This window comes from Staurois parvus, unplaced genomic scaffold (assembly GCF_062004578.1).
Source record: "Staurois parvus isolate SC_StPar_1 unplaced genomic scaffold, SC_StPar_1.0 ptg000001l, whole genome shotgun sequence".
In the NCBI taxonomy this organism is placed as follows: Eukaryota; Metazoa; Chordata; class Amphibia; order Anura; family Ranidae; genus Staurois; species Staurois parvus.
In genome coordinates this window covers 1378132-1403635 of record NW_028317797.1, presented here as the reverse complement: position 1 = coordinate 1403635, position 25504 = coordinate 1378132, and positions in this window count along the sequence as shown.

Below are 25504 nucleotides of genomic sequence, written 5' to 3'. Positions count from 1 at the left end.
GCTGCACAGTTTGTTTTCATCTACAGACACCCTTTATCTGCATAGGCAGTTTTTTGAGAAAGGTAAACTAACCCTTTAAGTACATGACTCTCAGTGGCTGCTTTGCTGGTTCTTTATGTTTTGTGTTTCAGGTGACAAGCTGCCTGCTGTTTCTAGGAGGATTTACCTCAGCTGCTGAGCACTGGATTGGTGACAAATGTTTTGGCAGGAAATCATCTAGCCAATGAATGTAACCTTTCAGTTGTGTATCCTCTCCGGTCACTGGGTGGAGTCAGGTGATGATGGGGCCTGCAGAATACCAAGATATGGCTGCCCAAACCGTGAGTGCGCCACCACCATGCTTTACGGTTGGCACAAGACAGTCCTGATCGTAAGCTTGGTGTTTGCCACGCGTAAACAATCCGGAGGTTGGGAACAGTGCGAAGCTCGATTCATCGGACCATATTGCAGTCTTCCATTGATCAATAGCCCATGATTTATGGATGTTGCACCACTCTCTCCTCTTCTGAGCATTAATATCAGTCACTAGTGGATTGGCAGCTGCAGCTCACCCGTGAATGTTTTCTTATGGAGCTCCCTTTGCGCAGTTTTTGTTGACACTGGCTTTGCAAGACTGAGATTGAGCTCGGCAGTCACTTTTGCAGCAGTTGTTTTCTTATTCTGGGTCACAGTCCTGCACAATGTCCTTCTGTCTCTTTCAGTCAGTTGACCATGGTGACCGCGTTTATGACTATCAGGCGACTTTTTCCTGGAAACTGTATATGCCGTCATAACCGTTGATCCTGTACCTCATGGCATGGCAAATAAATGAGCAATGTCAGTCACAGAGGCACCAGCTAAGCGAGCACCAAAAATTTGCCCTCTTTGAAGCTCAGTAAGCTCTGGCATGGCTCCATTTTCCTAGCAGAGCATTCAGTGAATGATGAAAGTTAGGCTTCCCACCTGTTAGCTAGGTGTTTCCTCACACAGAAGAAGCAAAAGAATGTTACATCACTTCCACTTTCAACACAAAACATGGCGTCACTTTTCTCACCTGCAAATGATGTAGTGTTTCCATATTTTTATCCAACCTCTGTATGTTCTTATGATATGATGGACGTTAATAGGATGTACAATCCCATAAGGTTCTGCATGTTGAGCATAGTCAGGCCTAGACAAATTAACAGAAAACCGCTCACATGTAAAAGGGGGCTTACAGTTCATTTGCCAACTTTCGCCACCAATATGCAGTACAGAGGAGGTCAGAAGAGGGAAAACAAAATAAATGAAAAGTAATTATTTTTTAACCTTTTGTGGCTTGGTGCTGCCCTCCAAATCTGCTGTCCCAAGAAGAGGTCTTCAAGTGCCTATATAATAAATACAGCCCTGCCTATAAAATGCCCATACAGCAATACATGTAGGGTATTCCCTAAAATTAGAAGTAGTAGGTTTGTTTTTACTTGTTGGCTTGTTGTGCGTGAAAAATAATTAATCTTAAATCTTGTTGAAAACATGCCCTTTATTTTTTGTGCCATCTTCCAGGAACATTTGTACAAAAACAGGGAGGTGCCAGCTTCATATCTCACTCATCGAATTCCCCTGTGGTGTCTACTGTTATAGATGGAGTGATCTAATTAGAACTGTATAATATTCAGCCACAGCTATGGAATGTGAAACGGTATATGAAAAAGCCTAGTACCTTGAATTCTACAAATGTTCACTCTAATGGCTCTATTAACATACAGTGAGTATAGAAAAGAATCATTCCCCCTTTAAAATAATAACAGTTTTTTGCTTTGCAGCCTTAAAAATTCAAAAACAGAATCACTGAGCTGGAAAAAGGATCACCCCCCCTCCTCCTAAAAATGACTTGTAAACTCAATCAGGTATAGCTAATCATCTTCTCAGTGGCACAAAAAGCCATTTGACTTTCAACTGTGATCATCTGTGGTCATTTTGGTTAGTTCAGCATGAAAAGAGCTTTCCTGGAGCATTTCAGTTCCTGGTAGTGCAACTGAAGCAAACAATCAACTATGGGTGGCAAGGCACTGTCAAAAGATCTCCGGGATATAGTTGTGGACAGGTACAAGTCAGGAGATAGATAAAAAAAAATTCAAAGGCTATATCAATGCCTAGAAGCACAATGAAGTATATTATTAAGAAGTGGATGGTATTTGGTACAACACAGACCCCCTCCCTGGATCAGGATTTTGCTCCAAACTGGATGAGAGTGCCAGGAGGAAACTGGTCAGAGAGGCTCCCAAGAGGCCTACAGCAACTCAGATGCAGGAATTTATGACAAAAGAGTGATCATTGTGTACTTGACAGTATTACAAATTCTCCACAAATGTGGCTTGCATGGGAGGGTTGCAAGAAAAAAGCCACTCCTCAAAAAAGGCCACATGCAGTCACGACTGAGCTTTGCCAAAATGCACCTTGAAGATTCTAAGGCCACATGAAAAAGATGTTCTGGTCAGATGAGAATAAAATTTAATTATTTGGCCTCAACACTAAATGATATGTCTGACGGAAATCCAATACAGCTCACCATCCAAACAAGACCATTCCTACAGTAAAGCATGGAAGTGGTAATATCCCATTATGGGGGGTGGTTTCTCTGCAGTGGGGACTGGAGCACTTGTCAGGACAGAAGGAAAAATGGACGGGACAAAATACCATCATATTTTTGAGGAAAATCTGCTGCCCTCTGACAGAAAGTTGTCAATGGAAAGAAGATTTACCTTCCAACATGTCAGTGACCCAAAGCACACAGCAAAAATGACCACTCAGTGGTTGAAGGACAAAAAGGTGAATGTCCTTGCATGGACTAGTTAGCGCCCAGACCTAAACCCCATTGAAAATCTATGGAATGACTTGAAGACTGGTATCCACAAATGGTCACCATCAAATATAACTGAACTTGAGCAGTTCTGCAAAGAAGAGTGGGCAAATATTGCAAAGTGAAAAAAATGAGTCCAGCTGACTAGTTCAGCTCCTCATTCCAGAAACATATAAAGACTAAACAAAAAGAATATTGGGATTTTAAACGGTACTGAAAACCTCCCCACAGAAAATTCTCATAAAGACCTTTTCATAAAACACAAATTTTTATTACAAAATTCATTGACCTCCACAATCATGCACTGTGGGGCATCCTTCAGCTCACGTTAAATACCACTTGAGGGTTATTTTTGTAAGTTATTAATTTTATGTGTTTTTTTCTAATATATGGTTATATACAGTATACCAATCATGTAGTTTGTTTTTTCTCTGTTGACATGTGTATATTATTATATTTAGTTTTTTCTCTTCAGCAGCTACAGCCAATTGCACTCCTTGAACCCTTGAAGAAGCTATTTGCGAAACACATCTGGATATCATCTATTCAATCCCCCTCCCCCTTATTTCTGGAATATATTGTTTTTTGCAATACAACCAATATTATATATGCCTGGGGCAGATGATGTTGGGATTGGCGAGTTGCTTTTGGGCTTGTTTTTACATGTGTATATGTTTTAGGGGATTATACCCCAAGAAATGTTAATGAATTTTGTAATAAAAATTTGTGTCTTATGGAAAGGTCTTTATGAAAATTTTCTGTGGGGAGGTTTTTAGCACCGTTTAAAATTCAAATATTGCAAACTCCGGATGTGCAAAGTTAGTAGAGTCATATACAAACAGACTTAAAGCGGAGTTCCACCCAAAAGGGGAAGTTCTGCTGTAAAGATTGGTCCCCCGCTCCCCATTAAGGAAAGGATTGGCACCTTTTGGGAGTGGGGGGGGGGGCACCCGCTCCCACTTCCGCTGTGATCGCCTAGGTCAGTGGTCGGCAAGCCGCGGCTCGCGAGCCACATGCGGCTCTTTACCCACTCTAATGCGGCTCTTCTGTGTGCCGGGCGCCTGCTCCCCTCCCTCCTCTCGGTCGGCCGCTCCCCTGCCTCCTCTCGGTTGGCAGCCCCAAAAGTCCGCGCGGACCTTTTTTATCCGGCCTGCGGATGTGGCTGTCAGGATGTGTGTAGGCGGGGCAGCGTGCCGAACGTGAGGGGAGGGGAGCTAGGCTCCTCTCACAGTCCGCCCTGAAGACCCGAACGGCGCGGGAAGACAGCGAGAGGAACGCAAAAGGTAAGTGAATTGACACGGGGGACTTGGCTTACTAGAAGGGGGGGGGGGGTAATAGTACTGTGGGGGATGAAATACTATATGAGGGATGAATTACTTTATGAGGGATGAATTACTATATGGGGGGATGAAATACTATATGAGGGATGAAATACTATATGAGGGATGAATTACTATATGAGGGATGAAATACTATATGGGGGGATGAAATACTATATGAGGGATGAATTACTTTATGAGGGATGAATTACTTTATGAGGGATGAATTACTATATGGGGGATGAAATACTATATGGGGGGATGAAATACTATATGGGGGGATGAAATACTATATGAGGGATGAATTACTATATGGGGGATGAATTACTATATGAGGGATGAATTACTATATGGGGGGATGAAATACTATATGAGGGATGAAATACTATATGAGGGATGAATTACTATATGAGGGATGAAATACTATATGGGGGGATGAAATACTATATGAGGGATGAATTACTATATGAGGGATGAAATACTATATGAGGGATGAATTACTATATGAGGGATGAATTACTATATGAGGGATGAAATACTATATGAGGGATGAATTACTATATGAGGGATGAAATACTATATGAGGGATGAATTACTATATGAGGGATGAATTACTATATGAGGGATGAAATACTATATGAGGGATGAAATACTATATGGGGGGATGAAATACTATATGAGGGATGAAATACTATATGAGGGATGAATTACTATATGAGGGATGAAATACTATATGGGGGGATGAAATACTATATGGGGGGATGAAATACTATATGGGGGGATGAAATACTATATGGGGGATGAAATACTATATGGGGGGATGAAATACTATATGGGAGGATGAAATACTATATGGGGGATGAAATACTATATGAGGATGAAATACTATATGAGGGATGAATTACTATATGGGGGATGAATTACTATATGGGGGATGAAATACTATATGAGGGATGAAATACTATACGGGGGATGAAATACTATACGAGGGATGAAATACTATACGGGGGATGAATTGCTATGGGGGATGAATTACTATATGGGGGATGAATTACTATGGGGGATGAATTACTATATGGGGGATGAATTACTATATGGGGGATGAATTACTATGGGGGATGAATTACTATATGGAGGATGAATTACTATATGGGGGATGAATTACTATGGGGGATGAATTACGATGGGGGATGAATTACTATATGGGGGATGAATTACTATGGGGGATGAATTACACTATGGGGGGTGAATTACTATATGGGGGATGAATTACTATGGGGGATGAATTACTATATGGGAGATGTATTTTCAGTTTTAAAAATGTGGCTCTCAAAATAAATTTCAATCATGGTTTTGGCGAGATTTGGCTCAGTTGAAAAAAAAGGTTGCCCACCACTGGCCTAGGTGATCGGAAGCGGAAGTTGTCCTCCTATCCTCCCTCCCTGTAGTCTTGTGGGACACGTGACAGGTCCCAGAAGATGAAGGGGCCATTCAGGAAGCACAGCGCTACTTGCACATGTGCAGTGGGCACCCGGCTGTGAAGCCGACAGCTGTCACAGTCGGGTGCCAACACTGAAGATACTGGCGCCTGGAATACAGGACGGGCAGTGAAACGGGCTGCAGCAGGGGCACCGCAGGATCGTGGGACAGGTGAGTGGCTGTTTTTTAAACGTCAGCAGTTACAGTTTTTGAGTGAGAGTGGAACTCCGCTTTAAGGCTGTAATTAAAGCAAAAGGTGGCTCAACAAAATACTGACACAAGGGGGTGATCCTTTTTCCAACTCACTAATTCTGATTTTTTTAAACATTTTCTGGCATGTTGGTGTTATATCTTTCAATTGGATGGTATAAGTTGCACTGGGTAAATATAACTGGGTAAAACAAAAACTGTGTCTGTCTTCATTTCAGGCTGCAAAGCAACAAAATGTGATTATTTTAAAAGGGGTGATTCTTTTCTATAGCTATTGTAGCTAATAGTCCAAGAAAATACTCCCTATTTTTTTTTTCAAATTGACAGATATTTTCAGCCAGAGGCCAATAACATTCGGAGGTTACAGTCACATTGTTGGAATGAAGCTCCATATCATTTTGATAAATCTTAGGTTTTTCAACTATATACTACTATCATGTGCAGTATATTATATACAGTATATAGGGTCCTTGTCATCAAGGTTAGGGATAAGAGAATCTGCCTGGGTTCACTTTGCAAACAGTTTCACAAACTTTTGCTTGATTTTTGGTAAGTTTGCAATGTTTGCATGCAGCAAATCCCACTAAAGTCTATAGGGGAGAGGGGGAATCTTAATTCTGGCCATTTAAAGGGCTAACAAGTAAGTTGTTGTCAAACAAAAGGCTTGGAAAGGCAGGCAATGCCAAGGAGTACATGCTGTCTGTGTCCTGTTTGAGTAGATGTCTCTTCACTTCCTGTCTTGGAGACACAAAAGGAAGTTGAAGGAAATCTCTGCAAGTTGAGGGAAATTACCCCCTTAAACAGCTGGAATTAGAACAGGTGTCCCCATTGTAAGATATCTCCTTACCGTCTATGGAAATGACATTTAGTTTTTTCCATCACTTTCTGATCAGGTGACAATGGTCATCAAAACAAGTAGAGAGGGTGAAATTTCCCAGTGGGGACACGGAGTGTAATAAAAATCTGACAGTCCTAACACTTTCCTGCTCTACCCAAAGCCATTTCAGACTTCTTTCTTTCTTTTTTTCTCTCTCCTCCAATGCTTTCTAAGTCACTTACTATACCTAGAATAAATGTACGGAGCTCAGGTGCTGACCTAACTTGCTGCATGCTTGTTCCAGGTCAGTTGCTCAGTTGAGTTAATTCATCCAGTTGCACAGCCAGGTGGCTAGGATGTATAAATAAACAGGTCTCAGTATGTAGGTAGTGACACTAAACAATATCCTACACATCTACTACTTAAAGGACCTATAACACTGTTCAACAAATTTTTATTTTTTGCCAGTTTTGGAAACAAAAGGATCCATTTCTTAATGAATTTCACATTCTGAGTTCAAATATAACAATGAAATTTGTCAATTGGCTCTAGTTTTTCTGTAAACGGAAAATTTTCTACTATAGGCGTAATGACTACATAATGCACAATAATTATATAGATAGATGTCTTTCCACAAATATAAAGCAAGTGATATTGACTACATAACAAAGCCTAAATGGCATAATATATTGCATAGGATTACCAAGAAAAATTATAGCCATAAGCTAAGTTGAATCATTTTAATACTTAGGATTCTCACTAGTTTTGTCTTCAGTTTGTGTCGGTTTTGCTTCTCTTGGCTTTTCTCTTGTATTCGAGGAAAGGGCTATCTCTTACAACTGCACGTGACTACACACTTCAGGTTCTTCCTCACTTGACTCAACCACGAAGGATTCTGGTGCTTTAGGAATTGGTAGCCCCTCTCCATGAGGAACTGGACGTATTGCCGATGGAATATTTGGATAGTGCACAGATAACTTTTTCTTCTTATTTAGCCCTTTTACAATTGGAGGCACCATACAAAAGTAACAATTACTAACATGATCTGTTGGCTCTCTCCAAATCATTGGCACAGCGAAAGGCATAGATGCCTTTTTTCCATTCAACCATTGCTCCAGTGCCGTCCCACAAGAATTGCAGCATATATGTGGTGCCCAGCTCTTGTCCTGGTCTCCTATCTTGCAGCCAAAATACAAGTTGTAGGCTTTCTTAATCATTCCTGTTATCCTCCTTTTTTGTGAGATAAAAGTTATTTCACCGCAGATATAGCAGAAATGATCTGCTTTATTCACACAAGTTCGAGGCATTACTGAGTAGCCTATATAAGCATAAAACGAAATGTAAAGACGCTGTCGAACTACAATCAGCTACAGATACTGCAGCTTTTATGCAGTGAAGTGATGCAATTAAAGGCTAATATTGCATCATCTCAGTATACATGCAATTTTCTATTGGTCACCAGTATCAATTGCGCAATATGCAGCTGAAGTTGCATCATAATTTTGAATGGCTTACGTCATTAGATGAGTGAATATATCATGGAAACTAGAGCCAATCAACATTTTTTAGGGTCATTTTCGTTTTCGGCACCCCAAAATTATGTAAGATTAGCTAATTTTATGCCCAAAACTTTTTACCTGTTGAACAGTGTAATCTATTTTTCATAAAATTGTTTCTTACCGAGTTCTTTTGATTTCTATACATCCTCCATGAGCACTCCATTTCCCCCTCACCTCCATTTGCTTGGATAGAGCAGTGCACATAATTTGCAGTCATAAGCACTACTCTATGCTCATTACAAGTCCCATAGTCCATCTTAGGAGCAAGCAAGAGAGGGTGGTTATGTTCCTACACATAGTAGGACCATGGGGAATGAACATGGCCACCCTATAACAGGAATTCAGATCACAGCAGCAAAAACAACAAGACATTTGGAGATTTGAAGGAGGTCGATAAACAATCGAAGTTACTTTTTGAATAAAGAATACATATTAAAATATTTCAATGTACTTGAAAAGATTTTTTAAACCAGAGTTTGCTTTAAAGTGGAACTTTGCCCATAACAACTTGATAAAAAATAATGTTCTTTAGCAAGCAACATACATTCCATATTAATAATAATGCTACCTAAATTAATGTGTGCTGTAAATTTCCTGAATAATTGCTCCTATTTCTTCTTGCTGGAGGGTGCCATTTTGCTGAAGCCCAGAGCCCCTGAGCAGCAGTAAATCTTTAGGCTGTCAGCAGATCAGCTTCTACAAATTTGGAACAGTGCCTAAAAAATAGAGAGCAACTGAGCATGTGCAGAGCAGGGTGAAACACTGTATTACTGGATTTTAAACAGTAGGCACTTATTTTTAAAGTTTTTAATGTTTTACATAGATCTATCTGCAAAAGAGATCAGCCTGAAGTAATCTAATGGACTTAATTTTCTGACTAAAGTTCCAATTTTAGTAAACTGACATTTGCCAAAAATGAAAACTAAGGTCTGGTCCCTGGAGTTTCCATTTCCCCTGGACATGAAAGGGTTTAAACCTGACAAATACATAGGAGTTGATTTACTAAGGGCAAGTAGCCTGTTTACTTTCAAGGGAGATTTTCCTCAGCTTAGTAAATAAGGTGAAGCTCTGCTCACCTCCATCATCAAATCATGTGAATGCAAAAATGCTGTTTCTTCTATTTTCCTTGAATGTTTGCAGAGGGAATTTTCTCCGCATATACTTAGCTGAGGGAAAGTGAACAGCCTATCTGTCTTTAATAAATCAACCCCATAGTGTTTACAAGGGCAGCCACTGTCTGATTTCCCATACTAGTAGGTGAGGTGTATCTTCCTCTCATGTGAGCCCTTTGTTGCTTTTCTGGTTGCAGAGTCTTCCTCATATCCCTCCTCCTTGTGTCATCCATGTCCTGTCTCCTGCACCTGTCATACATCCTGTCTGTGGGTCTTGCTGCCGTCTTTTGGACATTTTGTCTTTGTGTCGTTTTTTTTTTTCCACTTTTGCTATTTTTCCATCAGCTTGCTTCAGTACCTTTCATCCTTTATTTCCTTCTTCTTTCATTAGGCCATATGCCCCTACTACTCACTCTTGCATGCTTTTATCTCAGTGAAAGGGCCTAGCAGCTGTCTCTCGTAGGTGTATTTGGCTGAGGTTACCTCTGTCTGTAGGATCTCTGTGGGCTGACTGTGTTTCATGCGAACATGTTTTCCATGAAATGCAGAGGTGGAGTGTCATATGCTTTAATTGGTGTATTTAACTCGTTGTGCTCCGTCTGTTGTAGTGCAAGTCAGAACTGCTGTCTGCCTCAGCATGAAGAGTCTGTGTGGGGCCTTATATTATCAGATTCAGTATGGAGCACTGTTACTATTAACAAGTATGTCCATCCGAAATTCTCAATTACCCCCCCTGAATCTGCCTGGAACAGGTGGAGACAATTTCAACTCACACATTTTCTACAATCCTTGCCTAAACTTTTATGTTTTTGCAGATGCTCGACCTCGTTTGAACACCTTTGTGCTGGTGATGGCCCCATACACAAAGCCCTTTCCTCTTCTTATCACATTCTGCTAGCTTCAACTTCAGAAATGGACCCCTCCAATTTATCTAAATGGGAAAGGGATCTCAACATTATATTTGCTGAAGACCAAAAGAACCAAATACTTTTCTTTGCTCACAAATCCTCCCTTTGTAATTATATACCAGGACACCACATAAAATGCTGGCGTGGTGGTATAGGACCCCATCAGTCCTGGTGTCCCTGTTCCCAAGACAAAGCCACCTCTGCTGGAGATGCGGGACCCACACCGGAATGTTACTTCACATTTTTTGGGCATGCCCTGTCATTCGACCCTTCTGGAGACAGGTCCTCCAACTTATACATCAGTTTACAGATGCATTCCTGTTTGACAGTCCAGCAGTAGTGCTGTCACACTTGACGCAGATGTCCAGTAAAAGATACCGGAAGTCTCTACTGAAGCTTTTACTAAATGCAGCCAGGGCCTGCATCCCATGCATGTGGAAACAATCCCTACCCACTGTATCTCACTGGATTGCCAGAGTGTATGACATGCAAAGCATGGAACATTTAACCACTACCCTCAAAGACACAAGAAAATAACGCTTGGTGGTTCTACTTTTTCAATGACTACCTGCAATACCTGTAAGCGCAAAGTCTGCCTATTTTCTGGCGCTACCTTCCCCCACCGTGGATCCCCCTCCCTATCCCTTTCCCTTCCCCTACAACCCATCCATCCTACCCCTTTTTTTTCCTTCCTTTCTTTTCTCTCCCTTTCTTTAGACCCTTGGACTTCCAATTTCAATGCCTTTGCCCCCTCATAAAATCACAAACTGTAACCTTGGTATGCAAGAACAACAGTAATATGACTTGTAAGGAAGCCTGGTGCTTGTCTAAGCAGCTGACCACAGATGTTGAGTATCTCTTCACACATAAGGATTGCTCAAGTTTACTGTCACTTTATATTTTTTGTTTTTGTATGCAATACCCATGGCTTTCTATGCTCATGTCACTACCTAATTATTTGTCTAGTCTTAGGCAACCTCTTATGTAACCCCAGCTCCACGGCCTGCAAATTGTTACTTTGTACTTCACTTATGGAGTGTTGGAGCATGCTTTGTTGTTCTATTGTTTCTGATTGCATATCACTGAATAAAGAATTTAAAAAAATACATGTAAGTTGAAGGCACTACCTAAATTTATCCCCAAACATCTCTACCCTCCTAGATCAAGTTCCAGCATAATATTTTTCTTGCGACTTGTTCAAAAGAATTACCTTTTAATACTCCCACTGACATCATCACCTGGCTTGTAAAATTTTTGCAGGTGCAATTTATGGGAGCTTAGTCCCTTTTGATGCAGGCACACCTCCAGAACTACATCTCCCTACAGCCCTTTCCCTAGAGTGTATGTATGCATGTGGAGCAAGAAAGAGAAGGTTGGGTGGGGGGTTCTGCACTTCAGCAGGTAGGACTGACAATTCTAATTGGAATTTCAGTGCCTCCGTGTCACTGTGTTGGTAGCTCAAGCAGACAGGTAGGGGCTTACTGCATATCTGACAAATCATCAGGTACTTTTCTGTACTTGCAGAATTTTTTTGCATTATTTATACCAAAGTATAAAAGCATGATAGTTGAGTTGCATAGCTTTAGGTATATTTCTTGGACTACATAAAACATGTATGCCACCAGATAAGGCGCTCAGTAATGAAATATACTTCACATATCCGGACAAACACTTACATGAGTCACCTATCAGGAGTGTTGGAAGTCAGTTATAGGATGGGGGGTATCTGGTCAATCGTGTTCACCCCTCTATGAAATGTTTTGAAGGGTATTAGTGAAGAAGGTGGGAAAAGAGGTAAAAGACAACACAGAAGTCCAGAGAACATCTGGCATCTTTATTCAATCCCATCACCCTTCTGAGCTATGCTTCCCATAGCAAAGTTTCACTGCCATGACTGAGAGTCGATGTGCTTCACATTCAGATGTAGTAGAGAAATTGAGGCAATACGATCATCTAATCATCTGATTTCATTTATTTTGGGTGACAGAAGTTGTTTCCACAGTTCCAGGATGCAGTTCCTGGCAGCATTGATCAAATGAGATAGGATGGATCTCCTCCTATATGACCTCCTAGGGATGCAATTATGGTGTAATAAAGAGTCGTGTTGTGTGGTGGGGGATTTTGTCCAAAATATTTGTAACGATGAGCAAGAGCAAAAAAGTATGCAAAATACCTCCCGGGGCCACACCACATCTCCAGCACCAGTCAGGTATTGCTGGGATCATACATTGCAGGACCTATGGTGTCCTTTACCAGTTTGTAAGGATCCTGAAAGCTTTTTTAAAGAGGTAAAATGTGTGAAATGTGCGAGTATTGCAGAGATGTTTTTTTTTTTAAATTTTGTCCACATTGGTAGTTCTGTAAACCCTACAATTCAACTTACTTGCAAAGAGCTATGATTTTTGATGATGAATGATAATACTTTCAAACGCATGCAATTTTCTAACAGCTTTACATGCATTTTATGTGAATTTTCTGTATTTGCTAAGTGTTTGTTATTCGATAGTTCTGCTCTCAAAATGCAATTTAATTTCTCACAATGTACTTGTCAATGGTCTTTGCCAGTGTGTTTGCAATCATGTTAGAAGTGACATGCACACTGCAAATAAATAGATCTAATCATCTCTAGCAAGTGCACTGTGAAACTATGTGATTCATCTGAACCCCAATGAATTCCTCGTCTGTGCTCACGCATTAAAGGAGTATTTTTTAAAAATTACATTGCATTGAGATGCATCAAAAAGTCACAGAAACCCTAGTATTGTGTACTTACCCTAAAAGTAAAATATGCAACATTGCAGACCTCACTTGCCCTTCTGGATCCAGACCTTTGTCCCTCATACTCCACAGATGGCCCACTTTTAGGCTAGATGTAGAAATCTGCAATAATAAATTTTCTCTGGAACCCAGTCAAAACCATTTTTCATGGTTAAACAGGAATGAAAAGTGACAGAAGTTCTGACTCATCCCCACTTAATTATAAAACAGGAAAAAAGTTGGAGTTAGGCTTTAAGCGCAAATAGTGTTTTTTCTGGCCTGTTGAATTTAGCCTTGTTAGGTATTGTGCTGGTTATTAAAATACTAGCAGTACTCTGGCTAAATGTGAATGAGCTCCACAGCAAAACTATTAAGGGGCTCTCTTGTCTTGTATAATCCCAAAGGCAATCCTCTTAATGATACACAATACTAATTCTATAGAGGTTCACAAGCCATGTGCTTTCATTTTATCCAAATGTGTTGGCCAAGTACTGTTGCTGCTCACATAAATCACTGAGTAGCCAAAGGGCTCTCAGTCATTTGTGCTTCTGGACACCATAGCGGTTGTGTGGACAGTTATGGCTATGGTAGCTCTCTTGCACCCTTGATGCTTCTCATAACTGCTGATCATATATTTATTTCCATTTTCTTGTCTAAAGTTCTTATATTTATCAGAGAATAAATTTCCAGTCTGACCATAAAAGCTGGGTCCGGTTTTTCCATTCAACCAGCAGTCCACTCGATGTGAACGCAGAAATCCACCCCTTTGAGTCATTGTATTCTGACAGCAGGGAGACTTCCCCACCATCAGAATACACTGATCAGCACTGCATTCTATAGCCTTCAGTGCTGATCAAGCGAGAAAATACTTACAGAGTGGTGAACAGAAGTCAATCTGTAGCTAAACTAACAATGCATCGACCAAAATCTGGCTCGTCCCTGCTGAACTGGCCAAATTTCGATCCATGTATGCCAGCTTTACAGTCAGATTGGGGGACAGTACTGGATCTGGACTAGTGATACTGCCAATGACTAGAAACTGAGCAGTGCTACAGTTTGTCACTGAGACTTTAAATCCAATTAATGAAGAGTCTTCAGCCAGAAAAGGTGATTATTCAAGGGGTTTAAGTTTTTAAGGAGAGATGGTGCCCTGGGGCATTTAGGGTTGGTCCTTGCCCTCTGCACCATAAATCTCAGCTTCAATCTCTGGGCACTGAAAATTTATGCATCACTATACACAGTTCTGATTAAAATGCACTGGATATTCAAGCAATAGTAAACCTGTTTTGAGAAAAATATAGGTTGCTATCTATACCCCTCCTACTGAAATTACTATTTGCTGTGTTGATTCATTGGCTTCAACACTTTTAAAGTAATTGAGTCATAACCAAGAACACAAATCAGGAGTTTTGAGTTTGGTGATTGCATGCTTGTTCCAGGTCTGTGACTGAAAAGGTCCTGAAAGCTGAACTCTAGACAGATATAAAAGGAAGAATTATTGCAACTCTGTAATCATTAAATAAATCATTACATGTATTTCTATTTCAATGGTTTTTATTACATTTTTAAACAGTATAAACAGAGGCAATAAAACACGCCCACGCAGGGGCTATCAATTGCACAGATAAACAAAATGCAAAATAAAAAAAAAAAAGGAAAAACAATGCTCTAATGCCAACAGAGCAAAAGGTACGCCCACGCAGGGGCTATCAATTGCACATAAGTTACAAAACATAACTGTAACTGATTATAACAACTAAATGCAGCTGTCCAGTCACACCAAAAACAGAGAGAGAGAGAAAAAAGAAAAGAAAAAAAAAAAAAGTGGGGGGGGGGCAAAGAGCAGGGATTCAAGAGCGCCAATACCGAACTCCATTACATCCCCAGACGAGCCGGGGGGAGTGAGGGAAGGGCATATTGCAACCACGGCTCCCATATGTTCAAAAATTTACGTTGGGAGTCATTGCGGATACTCGACATCTGTTCGTTGAGCATCATAGTGGTCATACGATCCCGCACCCCCTGAAGAGGGGCAAACGGACTCTTCCAGGCCTAAGCAATTGTTCTAGTGGTGGATAAAAACAGATAGGAAGCCAACTTCTGCTGGTGAGCCAAGAGGCCCGGTATAGGGCAATGAAGCAAGGCATACCGAGCATCCCGGCGTATGGAGAGATGGAACAAAGTGAAAAGGAGGCCAAATACACGAGACCAAAAATGAAACAGTCTCGGGCATGACCACCAGATATGTAATACATCACCACGATGACCACAACCCCGAACACATTGATCACTACAGGCAGGGTTAGCCCGGGACAATCGAGCCGGAACCCAGTACCAACGAAACAATACCTTATAGGCTGCCTCCAGTGTGGTCGTATTAAATGAGCATTTAGCTATGAGTGACCAGGCCTTATTCCAGTCCTCCGGATCCACAGACACTCCCAGGTCGCGCTCTCACTGAACAACATATGAAAGAGAAGTATGCGACGAGCGTCTGTTCAGAGCTGCATAAAGAAGGGATATAAGGCCCGGAGCGCCCGGACGCTGTTGGCAGAGCTGTTCAAAGGCAGATTTCTGGTACGGGAACGCAGAAGTACCCCGCAGCGAGAGCAGTCAGTGTCGCAATTGGAGATATCGAAAAAATTCCGCCAGGGGGATATTCCGGGATTCCCGAAGAGAGTCCCAGGTGGGAAAGGACCGAAAAATCAAAAAGTGTCGCACTTGCGAAAAACCATTAGTCACCCACCAAGAAAACGCCCCTGGGTGATCCAAACCCGGCGGGAAAAGAGGGTTGTTAATAATTGGCAGCAAAGGCAGAAAAGGTGACATCAGACCACCAGAGTAACGTACCGAGTCCCAAACTTGTAGGCCATGAAGTAACATCGGACTCAGTGCCATAGGGCGCAGGGCAGGGGGAAGCCGTAGAAGCGTCGACAGTGCGATAGGGGCACAATTAGGTAGTTCCAACAGAACCCAGAGGGGGACGTCGGAAGAGGCGTGCAACATAGACAGCGGGGCAATCTGGCTCGCTTGATAATACTTAGTCACATTAGGCACCCCAAGACCACCCTGAAGTCTATGGGCAAAAAGCGTACTTTTGGATACTCTGGGGTGCTTATTGACCCAGATAAAACACATTAACTTCGCCTGAAGCAACCGAAGAAAATGAGGGGGAACCCGCACCAGGAGTGTGCGAAAATAATACAACAATTTCGGCAAGATGGTCATTTTCACCAAATGAACCCGTCCTATCCAAGACAGGTGCGGAAATTGCCAAGAATGCATAAGAGAGGATAGAGAGCTAAGCAATGGATAATAATTCGCAGCAAACAAGGAGTCATAAGTGGGGGTCAAGCGAATGCCTAAGTATTCAAGAGAAGAGGAAGCCCATTTGTAAGGGAAGTGGGATTGTAGGCGCGAAACCAAATCTGAAGCCAAAGTAATATTGAGGGCGATAGTCTTATCCAAGTTGATACGGAGACCCGAAATCAAGGAGAAGCGCTCAAGAACCTGTTGCAAATTAGGAAGCATCGTCAGGGGGTTTGTAAGAGTCAGGAGGGCATCATCCGCAAAAAGGTTCAGTTTGAATTCCTGTCCCGCGTAAGGAACCCCGGATACATTGCAATCGGTCCGAAGCGCCAAAGCCATTTCATGTATTTCTAAATGAAATGCTGTAAATACCTGAATTTAATCTGACATCAACTTCTTGCAGTCCCTGTATAGCAGAGGCAAAGGGTATGAGGAAGAAGCAGTACAAGGAGCAAATTAATTTGTGTGTTAAAAAGAAGCATGTGGATAGGAGGACAGAGCAGAGTGACAGAGGTGAGCTCATCACTATGCTGCTTCTCTTTCACTATCCAGTCACAGGCTGGGGCAGGTCAAGAACAACCTGAGCTCAGAGGAAGTGTGTTGAATCAGACTGGCCATCAGACTGAGGACATCAAGTGGCAAAAAACAGAACTGGGGATGGGGGAGGGAGGAAATCTCTGGATTGTAGCTGATAATTGCAAGCTGGGTTTTGTTATTTTTTTTTCTGTGATTGCCTATTTTATTTTTATCCTAATATTTTGGCTGGATTTCTGCTTTCGGCTAATGACAGACCCTTGAATTTTTACATGTTCTGCAATGGAGGCTTCTATACTCAGGACAAGTTTACTGTAAAACACTAACTTTCAACAGCATTTTTGCAATATTATCCACATAGTTTGCCTTAAATTGCCATTTTAAAATATTGTATTAAGCAGGGATCTAAGTCTCCTTTCATTGTATTAGAACATGTTGTATACTCCTCAAACTCAGGAATTAAATCCTTGAACCCACTAGATCAAACTAAACCTCGCATTTACCAAAAATTACAGACGATATCATATCTTGCCATGCCACACTAGTTTTTTGGGTCTGAAAATAAGGCTGCCCATTCAAAAAAAGGTTTAAGATCATTATTGTTGGGCTGGTAATTTTTGGGATGGAGTAATTAAGGACAGTGACATATAGCCAGAGGGCTAGAGGATTATTGGAGAAAATGCAAAGGTAGCAGCCTGGGAAATGACTCAGGACTGGTAATCCTCCACTGAGAGCTGACATTATCTTCCAATAGGATAGTTATTGTCATGAGAAACCTTGCTGACATCTATGAAGCTGAATTGCTACTGTATAATGAAAGCCATGTACAATGATATATTGATTATGCCCTGCATGAAAAGGTCCACTCTGCTTCGACCAAGCCTAAATCACAGAAACAAGCATATGATAGCCAGGTGTTCTGTTTCCCTATATGTGACATGGTAGAACCTTCTAGGCTCCCCTCCCCAGCCTATAAAAGGGAACAAAGGGACAACACAGGTGTCAGTTGCCAGCTTGTTTTACTTAATATTGACTAATATATTGTCAGTATTTTATTTATTTATTTCAGGTACTTTTATAGCGCCGTCAATTTACGTAGCACTTTACATATATATTGTACATTCACATCAGTCCCTAACCCTCAAGGGGTGTACAATCTAAGGTCCCTAACTCACATTCATACATACACATACTAGGGCCAATTTAGACAGGATCCAAATCACCTACCAGCATGTCTTTGGAGTGTGGGAGGAAACCGGAAGTACCCGGAGGAAACCCACGCAGGCACAGGGAGAACATGCAAACTCTAGGTAGGTGGTATTTTGAGTAAAACAATACAATGGGTGATCACCATTTTAATCCAACAAGCTGTATTGTGAATTTATTTCAATTTTGGTTTTGTATATTATTCAGTGCTGTCTACAATCCCATGCCCCAGTGTCAACCCTTTTCTTGAACTTAAAAAAAAGACTTATAAATATTAGCCTGTGTTCAAGGCTACAGAAATCACAGACCTCAAAATTAGCCGTGATGGACAATAAGTAATAACCTCTCAGGTGACACAAGCAATGTCCTTCTGACCTCTAGTGTAGACTAGGGAGCAGCCATCAAATTCCTGCCCTCTCACATAATGACATCTGCATCTTTTGGATGGGAGGACAGCATCTGGATCTATCATGAGCAATATCTCGTTTTAAGAAACAATCCTCTCAAACTGTGTTCCTGCCAGACAAGTCAGGACAACACATTAAAACAGCTTGGGGAGTTCATTCTCCCTTTTCAGATGTTTGCAGTAACTTGCTGAGAAAACACCCTCCAGACTAAACCTTCTTACTTTTTGCATTGAGTCTTTAACCTTTCTGCTTTTTGCGTTTCTGTAAGCTGCGTCCATTGGAAGGTGTGCATTGTGTGGCAAGCAGGGAATCATGGTTGAGCCTTTACGCCATAGTTCAGGGGCTCCCAAAGTACATCCCTGACAATATATTGAGTGATAGGCACTTGGTTTAAAAATGTTATATCCTACTGGTTTGCCACTGTTTTCTGCATATGCCCTTTATGGGGACCATGTTATTTCAGTCTCTTCTACTGGATTTATTGTGTGACTTGGAAGAGCCTGACTAGTTTATTGGATGTCCTTGGGAGGCTATCCTATGGTGGCTGTCCTTAGGAGGATGCACAATAGCCCTTGAGAAGGAGGCTCAAGGAACATTGTTAGATTCAAGTAAGGTGACTATGCCCAGAAACCTGAATTTGTCACGTCACACCAACTTTTTTTTTCTGTGACGGAATTAAAATCTTAGTTGGCATGTAAAACAACAGCACCAATAATATTAGAGAACCTGTTCTGTAGCAATAAATTAAATTAGCAGTGTAGAGGAATTAGGCAAGGCATTTGATTTTTCAAAAAAATACAGATTTTACTTTACAGTACACAATTTTTTTCATTCTAGAATTGATTTTATGTCTGATTGTATAATCTTCCACATCTTTCAACTGTCAATTTTCCTTGTTGGTCCTGAAGAAGCAGTTGAAACCGCGAAATGTGTAGACCATTGGGCAATGATATACAGCAATATATTGGTAAAATGTGGTGGTAATACTGTATCTACAGTTTGATATTATGTCTAGATCTCAAACATATTGGAATAAAATGTTATACTTTTTATATTCAATGGTTACTTGGATACCTGTGGGATATCTAAAGTCCCACATACCTACACACCAGTCATGTGTAACTGAAGTAATTCTAGGTGACCCCAAAATCTTCCACAACTTTGCCTGCTACTATGGCCATATACAATGAGAATGGAGGAATGGGCCTTCACAGTCAGTGTTATGACAATGAAGTCAGTAATCTCTGGGTTCCTAAACTGAACTTGTTTTGGGTCAGTGACACCTTAAACAGTAAAGGTAGAATGATGGCCAGAAAGAACTTATACCTAAAAAATAAACTGGTAATGTGGGCATGCATATATGTACTTAAATAAGACACCTTAATATCACTTTTCCAAAATGCAGGGAATGCATAAGGTATAAAATGTCTTGTCTTTACAGCCACTTTAATAAACAGGCATCTTTATTAACTCATCTTGGTTATGGTGGTAAAGATCATGTATGCAGGCATACAATAGGTATTTCTAATAGTATGCAGGTAGCTCTATGAAGCAGAACAGGCAACAGTCCTCTCATTGACTGAAGAATACATTCTAAAAAAAGAAAAAAATGGGTACTGGAAAAAGTAAAGTTGCAAAAAAAAGTGCACGTGGGGGGAAGCCGGGGGGTGCAGGGAGGGGGGTCATAAAAGGATAATGTAATTTAGGGCAGGCCCATTTAAAACTTCAGATTTTGGTAGATTGCATGACCCGCTGGGCATGGCAATATCATTATTCTCATATCCCATGTCCCACCAAGGCTTCCTCACTCAGCTCATTGTTCATTTTATTGATCTCTTGTACGCTATGTGGATCTGGACTACAGAGGAAAAGGGCGGACTATTTGACAAGCAAGACCTATGCAGAGATCACAACAATTTATTTAAGATAGCACCACATGAATTATGCTGGCCATACATGGATAGAGATTCCCTTTGTGTTGAAGCCAGGTTGATCGATCCATCAATCAACTTGGGTACAACCAGCCTGATGAATTTTTTGCATTCAACAACAGTTGGTGGCTATAGCCATTAGCAGTAATCATTGTGTTCTGCTACCAGGGAAGGCTCCAACTGCCCATGGTGGAAGGAAAGAAAATCAAGTTATCTCTGAGCTGCTTTAAGCTAACCAATTGATTCCCCCATCCATGATAAATAGGGTGGATGAAGGAATTTCCCTTTTGCTGGTTATTGTATTAAGCAGCTGGCAGGACCTGTGGCTATTGAATACTGGAAGAATGGCTGTATCTGGATGTAGTCACTGTTTGACCAACAAATTTTTTACTGCTCCTTCAAAAAGTTGATTTAAAACAGGGCGTTCTACAGCTCAAATTTCAGCTGTTTCAGCAGGAATCGCCTGAAATTCAAGCCGCATTTAGCCAGCTTAACCGAGCAAGTTCATACTCAAAACTCAAACATCCATTTTTAATTTGGAACTTAACTCATTGGAACCCAGACAGAAAATATAAAAAAACTGACAATTTTCCACTCTACTGAAAACTAAGAGATTACTTTTTTTTTGTTTGTTTTTGACAGCACATTTAGGTACAATAAATAAAACATAACAAAAATGTAGGTTATACTCTCCCATCCCACCCCACCCATATCAGATACCCTAAATTACATATCATTGTAAGGTGACAACACTCTGTCCCTGTCTGCCAATTGTGCTCTAGTGTTGTCACATGAGTTTCTGAGAAGACTATAAGTGGCCATTTCAATGCAGATTATGCAGACACGGTCTACTGGTACCACAATTTGAAACCTGTCTGCAGCCATCTCTACAATACATTTATGTAGACATGAAGTAATTTCAAAGAAGCTACAGGAGATAAGCTGCAGTGAGATGCAGCAAAGGGTACAATTTTTTTTTCCAACACCACTTGACACTGAAGTCCCTGTTTATTTGTGCTGCTCCTCCAGCCAAGGACAATGCAAGCTGACTCAATTGTTTTTTTTTTTACACAGGTGCTGGATGTGTTTCAGCATCCCAACACTCAAGTGCTTGTAGCCTCAGAATGCTGAAATACTTTACACAAAACACATTTAAACCCTCTCCCTACATCTGCCTGACAGAGAAGCTGAATGCCAGGCCAACTATCCGAACCTACTTCCAAACAGCCTGTGCCAATTTTAAGACCTCTAAGTCCCAATAAAAGTACATGCAATTTTTACTCCTCAAAAGAGCCTCTCCTACCTTCACAAATTAAAATATGCAGTAACATCAGACGCAGTAACATCAAATTTTAGCAACATGTCCCACAATGCACTTTGTCCTTGACATTGTTGTGTATTATTAGCCCTGTTTTGCCTGAATGAGAAACAAGCCCGCCACGACCGTCAAAATAGCTTAACATCGAATGCCAGAAGGAATCAGAGAATGTCTAGTGCTGACCGTCCAAGACGCATTTATATTCGCCATGGACAGATTCAAGAGATGGGAGGTTAAATAGATGTTACACTGTTGCGCATCTCATCTGGGAATAGCTGTACATTCAAATGCTGTAGTGAAACTGATACAGAGCAGCTGCAGCTTACTTAATAACCAGTTAATGTAGCTAGCAGAATTCAAGGATGTTTCCCAGATCAGCCAAACAATGAGTAGCTCTGTTGTTTAACATTACCATTACTGCTCACATCTTGGTGAGCTGAAGCTTTTATCTGTCGCTGAGCTGCAGGACTGTATGATTTGTGGCTAGTGGATCATACAAACCCCAACCCTCCAGGGAGCGGAGGGGAATGAAGTTGGAGGAAGGAAGGAAATACTTTGACTAGGATAAACAGAGCCTCAGGAAAAGCACTGCAGATGGGCAAGGATCAGTGAAGTCAGACGTATGGGACCTAAATTTCCCCTGGAATACCTATAAATAGGACTTTTGCTAATTGTGGCACCCGCTCGCTAAGCCTTAAAATGGTCCTAGAAGGCGTAAATGCAGTCTGATACTTAACCTCCAATAGCCAGTTTGTTATGGTAACCAAGCAATTACCAAGCTAGGTTTATGTCTTGGTTTTTTTTCTTTTGTGACTGACCATGTAACCAAACAATAATAACTTCCCAAGGACCCATTCACATGGGCAGACCAATCAGTTCTGCCTGCCAGTATTGCAGGCAGGCCTGATTGGAAGCTCCATGTTAGTCTACCCTGGATGAGTAGGTCCATCCAGGTCTGAAAAAAGCCCTGAAAAGGTCTGCATACTTTTCCATTTTTTTGGACCTTAACATATCAGAGTATAGGTGTATCTGGCCACCCATATATCTAATATGGGTCCAGAAGCTTTGGCATTTACATGCAGCAAAAAAATGAACAGACACGGATGACACAAAAGTGATATCCATTCTGTTCTACTCCGATTCAACCAGAGGATCTGTTCACAAATGCCCTGCTGATCAGACTAGACACGGACAATGTGAAAGGGGCCTAATATACCAACAGTCAGGATTTGAGGAAAGGACACATAGACCCAGACCTAGGGTGACAACTCATAAAGACAGGGATGTTTTTTCAGCCAGAATGTGGTGGAAATCCTCCAGCAGCCCTGTCCTCTCCAACTTGTCAAAGTGCCTGAGTTGCTGGAAGGGTTGCGCTATCACTGTAAACACAGAAGTCGGTAGAAGAATTTTTCTGCACTACTCACTTCCTCTACCAGCTTCTGTGTTTATAGTGATAGCGCATCTCTTCCAGCAACTCAGACACTCTCAGGGGAGTCATGGAAGCGCTCTGTACTGTGTGAGGGGAAAAGCTTTAAACTGTTTAGGGGGGCTCTGTGCTCTTGGGGGTGTAACTCTGTACTGTGAGGGGGGAGCTCCCTACTGTGGGGGAAGGAGCTCTGTTGTGGGAGGGGGATTCTGTACTGTATGTGTGTGGGGGGTTTTATAAAGTGTGGGAACGCTAACCGGAAGTGTCGCCGCGGCCATTTTGTTGGTTGGAAACATGTGGTTTTCAACCTGAAACTTGAGAGAGTAATACTGGAAGCTGGATTTCCCTGTTTTATATGTAAGTTACTATTAAAAATGTGTCCCTTTTTATGGATTCTGCCTAAGAGCCTTTTATGCTTCTATGAGGAGTTGGGAGGAATACCTCTGAAAATGAAGGATTGAGAGATACGGATTTCCTATGTCAGCTCATGCTTTAAAATACTGGAAGAGGGTAATAGTACCTGGTATCACTTTTGGCTGGAGTTTAGAGGGTACTAGTACCTAGTATCACTACTCACTTGTGATTGGAGTGATCACGTTTTTCACGATTTGGGTTTTATTTATTTATTTAGATTGTGATATATATCTAAATTATTTGGTGTGTTTTTATGTTGTGCACAGAGTGAAGTATATATATATATATATATTTAAAGGGTAATACACTATGAATTGTTTTTTTCTCTTTCTTTGAGGTGATCATGGAGTTTTAGAACCAATTTCTGCCTTACTGGATTGAAGTGAAAAATTTGGAACTTGGACACTTTAGGGTTGACAGAATACAATTTTTATACATAATTTTTATATATATATTTTGATTTTTAATTTTGATTTTTGGGGTTTTTTTGTTTTTTTTGTTCTTTTAAGACGGAATTGGGTGTTGGTTTATGTAAACACAATTTAGTTGAAGTCATATTGATTACATCAATAGTTGGAGTTTTTTCGGGGATTTATACGTGTATCACAAAAAGGATTTATTAGGTTCCTTAGTATAGAGAGGAGGCAGCCATGTGCCTGTTGTGTATCAACATCAACACTTTTTACCAAGGTGTTAGCATAAACCTGGCCCATTAGTAAGATATTTAAAGGACAACTACTATGAGTATTACCAGTGGATGTTGTCTGGTACGCTCCCAGCAGCATCGGCTAGATCATTTGGACAAAGAGTTGGCAGTTGATGGGTCACATCAGATTCTTCTGTAATGTCAGTGGACTCTTTATCATACGTATATAAAAATTATAGATTCCCTTTAATTTGTTGAGAGAAGGACCATTTGTATATCTCTTAGTTAAAAGCAATGGATTCAAGACTAGAAAAACAGAACCTTGAGTGAACAGCAAAACATAAAAATAGAGTGCAAATCTTGTTTTAAGTACCAAGTTATAAATATCATAGTTCTTCAAAAAAATGCCCATGTACTTTTTCCAGGGTGTGACTGACAAATGCAAAATGCTGCATCATAACAGAGGATAACCATGAGCTATTTTATAAATAGATATTGTGGGGAAAATGTGACAGCTGCGGTCATGTGTTTTTCATGCATTGAGTGCTGCTCCAAAATATATATTGGACATCGTGTTGAAATGGGAAAGTGGCGTTGTTGTGTGTTGTTCTCAAATGTTAACTCTCATTTTATCACTTGAAGTGAAAAAGTGACAATTGGAATTGGTACTTTTTTTAACTGTATTAATACAGATGACATATCATACTTGGAAATCCATGCTTACACAGTACTTACCAGAATAGGGGTCCCCTTTGGAAGATTTTTCCGCTATTCCGTTCTCTGGACAACTGTAAGGCTCCGTTCACACCAATACCTTTTTTTATTGCTTTGTGCAGAAACGCACTACAGTCCATTTAACATGATTTCCTATGGAACATGTTCACATCTATGCTTTTTTGAGCTGCTGCATTTTTCAAAGGGGTCAGGGACTTTTTTAAAAGCAAAAATCAGCATTTTTGCTACAATAGAGTTCAATCTGCTGAAATCCATGATAGTGCATTTTTGATGCATTTTTATCCATTCTAAAGAAAAAAAAAAGCTGAAACAAAACACGTTAAAAACACAGAAAAACGCATCAAAAACGCATGTAGGAAAACACAAAATGAACTGTGAAAAACACTGCAAAATGGACAGAAAGCAAACTGCATAGGTGTGAACAGAGCCTAAGATTATGGATTTTGCAACATTTTGTGTCCCACTGACAATAGTCACCAAGACAAATAGAGAGAGTGAATCTCCCTTAGGACCTATGCCAATGGGCTTCAATGCAATTTGCTTTTGACATTGGTTTGAGATACTTTTAAGATCATTCAAAATTCATTGCAATCAGGCCT